The sequence below is a fragment of the Solanum pennellii genome, chromosome 7 (assembly GCF_001406875.1).
Source record: "Solanum pennellii chromosome 7, SPENNV200".
In the NCBI taxonomy this organism is placed as follows: Eukaryota; Viridiplantae; Streptophyta; class Magnoliopsida; order Solanales; family Solanaceae; genus Solanum; species Solanum pennellii.
The window spans coordinates 35,592,389-35,596,975 of NC_028643.1; positions in this window are offsets into that span (position 1 = coordinate 35,592,389).

Sequence of the window (4,587 nt, forward strand, 5' to 3'; positions counted from 1 at the left end):
CTGGTGCATTTTCCTGAGCATTTTGAGTCTCTCCAACACTCCTTGAGTGTTGATCCCTCTCACATTCCATATAATCGTACTAATCATTGGGATGATCTGGAGGAAAAGAGTCTGGTATTAGGTCTGCCTGCCGTGACAGTATTGGCATCTTGTTTTCTGAATTGGAACCTGTCATATTGAAGGCCCCTTGGTGACAAACACTGGTTGTTGGTTACTTGTTGAATCTCATTCTCTAGAGTTTGATCATTATGTGGACTAAAGGCCCTAATAAGGGCCTCACTAGTCTCATCATTATCATCAGAATCTTATAGAGATTTGTTATCCCCAACAATTTCATCTTCAGAGTTAATTGCAGCATATTCATCCAGGATAGGTTCAGTACTAACCCTACACTTCTGTTGCATCTTATCTGGAGGTTCTGAACTGGGGGGGGGTCATGTACTGAACCTGTAAGGGAAGAATATTCAAACATTGGTTATCATCAACCATTACAAATTTGTTACATAGTTCTTCCCTTACTTCCTGCACTTGTTCAAAATCCTTTTCTTGCTGTTTGTATTGCCTTCTTTTTGCAGCGTCTCTTTTTTGTTTACAGGGATTATTTTTACTCTTAGGAGTGCTTTCAGTACCCATAGAAAAACTTTGCTTCCTTTGATCCTTGTCATTCATTTTTTCAACTTGTTCTTCAATTTTTTCTTCGGCAGTCTGTTTTCTGTTGCCACTGTTCTAAACATGCTGCTGAGTTTGTTCTTTTTGTTGTTGACTGTTCATAGCATTCTTAGAGGCTCTAAGGTCTGTCCTAGGGTCAGAAACCAACCCCTCATGCATAACATGAGGCAAATTCCCCCCTTTGGTATCCCCTTCCTGCATGTTAGTGGCTATCTCCTGACACCCCCCATCCATACCTCCAACAACTTCATCAATAAGACCAGCATCAACATTAAAAATATTGGGGGTTTTGGGGATTGGGAGAGATAAGTCAATACCTGTTCTCTTGCTTTTGTTGCTGTTAGCAGCCTGTTGATGAGGAGACTTGTGGTTATTTGGATTGCTCTTGACAGGTTGATCATTTAATTTTCCATTGCTGGGTTGGTTTATTTGACTTGCTGCTTCCTTGATTCCACTCTGTCCAGCTTGCTGCCTTTCCTTTTTTTCCTGCACTTCAAGATTTGTAAAAATATTTTGAGTTGGAAGGATAGATATACATGTATTTCCTTGCTCATGCTGATGGCTGCTACTGTTTCTTTGCATTGGAGGAGTGACAGGTCTCCACACAGCTTTGGAGATGGCTTGTTCCTGAGTTTTTTGGTGCTTCCTTCTTTGGATTTGCCACTGTTCTTCTTGTATTTCCTCTTGCTGCCCCTGCTCCTCTTGATTCTGTATATTTTTCTTTTGTTGTTGACTTGTCATGTGTGTTTTTGGTTGAGTCTGATCCTCATTTTTTTCATTGCCTCCCTTTTGTTTTTTGTTTGGTTGGTTTGGAGTCTTTGTTGTATCCTCCTTTTGATCTTTCCCTTGTTCATGCAATTTTCCAGAACCCCTTTCCTTACTGTTTTTTTCCACCTCCAGCTCCTTTTTTTTCTTAATCTCCTCATCTATTCTTTTGATTGTACACTCTTCATCCTTGTGGCCTTGGTGTTCACAATAAAAACAATAACTAGGGATTCCTTCATATTCCACCTTCAGCCATCTTCCCTTGTTAGGGTTGGATTGTTTGAATCCCAACCAAACATGAGAAGGTCTTTCCTTGGTGAGATCAACTTGAATTTTATCTCTAGTGGTACTACCCCTTGTTCTTTGAGATGTAGGTGTATCCAAGAATAACACTTTCCCAATACTCTCCAAAATGGTAGATAAAAACACTTTGTTGTAGCAATGCCAGGGAAGGCTAGGAATGGACACCTATATAGGAACTACAGGTGTTTCCTCTTCAGGAGTAAAATCTGGGGTCCAAGCTTGTATTCTCATAGTTTGTCCTTCAATATTCATTTTCAGCTTAGTCCAAACAGTTTGGTAATCTAATTCATTGTCCAAATCAATGTAAACATGCCTAGTGTTGAAATGAGTGATCTTAACACCTCCCATCAGCTGAGTTTGCAAAATGAAGCGTTTTCTAACTTGTTCCATTCTAGGCATAGTGTTAGTAAACTTGCCCACAAGAGTATATTTGCAAATCTCCGCTAATCTAACATAATAATCATTCTCATCAATAAGCACAGCAGGGAGACCTTGTCTAGTAGTATGAACCGGGTCATTCAAAGTTATTGGAGTTTCATTCTTAGCCTGATTATATCTCAACCTAGCAGCAAAAGATTGTACCACTGTATAGGGGGCTGGTTCTGAAGTTTGATCATTTTTGTTGTTGTTACTAGGCTGTTGGCCATGCTGATGACTATTGTGATTTCTAGTAGCAGCCTGAGTAACCTGGTCAGCCTGTTTGTTGGTGTTAACATTTTGAAGGTTAGGATCATACCTTGTAAAATTATTGGAGATTTTGGGGAAGTTATTGTGATACTCCTTCCTTGCTCTGTCGACTTGAGTATGAGGATTGCCTCCCCGTTGTTTATAGTTGTGGCTGGTATGATCAAGTTGCATCCCACTATCTTTTGTTTTGGCTGGTTCTTGCCATTGTTCATTTGCTTTACCCTCTCTTCCTCCTTTATCATCTTTGTTGTGCAGCTTCTTTGAATTACCTGCATTAATGTTAGGAGTTAGTTGAGATGGGGTACCTGCTATGGCAAAAGAACAATTGAAGGTTCCAGATGTTGAAGCAGTTGACTGCGTAGTCATGTTCTTCATATTAGTGCCCTGTTGATCATTCGAATCCTCCCCCTGCTGATTGTTGTGTTCTTTGTTCGCTGTTTTTGCTTCAATTGGTTGAGGAGAAATCACAGAATCGTTTCGCTCCTCCCCTCGAACACCACTTGACGAATCCCCTGCACTTCCATGTCGCTCAGGTTGTGCATTGAACTTATGATCATTGGGAGCTATTGGATTGTTGTTGTTGATGATTACTCTATTGGACTGGTTTAAAACTTCTGTTACATGCGTGTTTTGGGCTTGAAAAGTATCGTCCTTTAGCAATCTTCCATGGGTTCCGGCATATGGAGCTGTAACTACGCCGGAATTCCCTCCTCCGTTGTTTTGACCATCCATTTGCTTCGAAATTTGGCTGAGAGAGTCCTCACGATTGGTGGAACAAACCCCAATGGTCAATTCCTTTCGAATTTGACCGGAAGATGGTCGAATGTGGATGGGCGACTCTGGCGATTCTGTCGCGACCTCTTCCAAAGTCGCCTCTCGATTTTAAGCGATTGGAATGATGGAACTGGCTAATTTTTGCACATATGATAGATTTTGATGAGGGGAATCCATTTCTCTACTCAATTCCTCTAGATTCCATCCAGAATTTCTTGTGGAAATATTTTCGCGATCTTCAGCGAGCGCCCCTTCAAAAATCGTAGGTTCCATCGCATCTTTTACCTGCAATTTTGAAGCGTTCTGAGATTGTTCTTGGAGCGTGCTATGCAGGGGAATGGAGCCTTCATCAAGGCGCTTCGTTTGGCTTTGGTCCGGCAGCCATTTGACGGCTACCGGTGGCCCACACGCCATTGCGGCGCTGGGTGAGTCTGGAGTTCCAGCCGTTGTGAGAGAGAGCGTCTGCGAAGAGAGAGAAAATTCTAGAGAGATGTTAGGGTTTAGGGTTTAGGGTTTTTGAGTTTAGGGTCTTAGGTTAAGGGTATTATATAACTTTTTTTGGGTGCAGGGATTTGGGTTTTTTAGTCTAAGGGTTTTTAAGGTTTAGAGATTAGAGTATTTTAGGTTTATGATTTTTTAGGGTTAAGTGTTTCATAGGTTTTAGGGCTTATGGTTTTTAATGTTTTTTAGGTTTAGGGTTTATGGATTTTTATAATTTATGATTTAGAGGTTAGGGTTTTGTAGGAGTAGGGTTTATAGGATTTAGGGACCTTAAGGTTTAGGGTTTGTTAGGATTTTAGGTTTTGGATTTTGGGTTTTAGGTTAGGGTTTATGGTCTAGGATTAGGGTTTTCTTAGGTTTAGTGTTTTAAGTTAATGGTTTTATCTAAATTTTTAGGGTTTGGGGGTTTGGGTTGAGTTTTAGGATTTTATAGGTTAGGGTTTAGGGATTAGAATAGTTTTTTGTATTTTTAGAGTTTAACATACATGATTAAGGGACTTAAAAGGTTTACAGCATAGAGTTTTTTTGGTTTATGGGTTTATGGGGTTTTAAAGGTAAAAAAAGTTTTTAGGATTTTTTGTGGTTTACGGTTTATGTCTTTAGGATTATTAATGTTTTTTAGGTTTAGGGTTTAGATTTATTGGATATAAGGTTTAGAGATTAGGGTTTCAAAATAGTTTTTAGTATTTAATTTAAGGTTTATAGGATTTAGTGTTTCTTAGTTTTTCAGGGTTAAAATCTAGGGTTAAAGGTTTAGAGCTTTGGGTTTTTTTTTGGTTTACAATCTTCGATTCAGGGTTTTATCAATGTTTTTAGGGTTTGGGCCTTGAGCTTTTATGTTTAAGGTTCTTTTTAGAATTTTATATGTTTAGGGTTTTAACGGGGGGG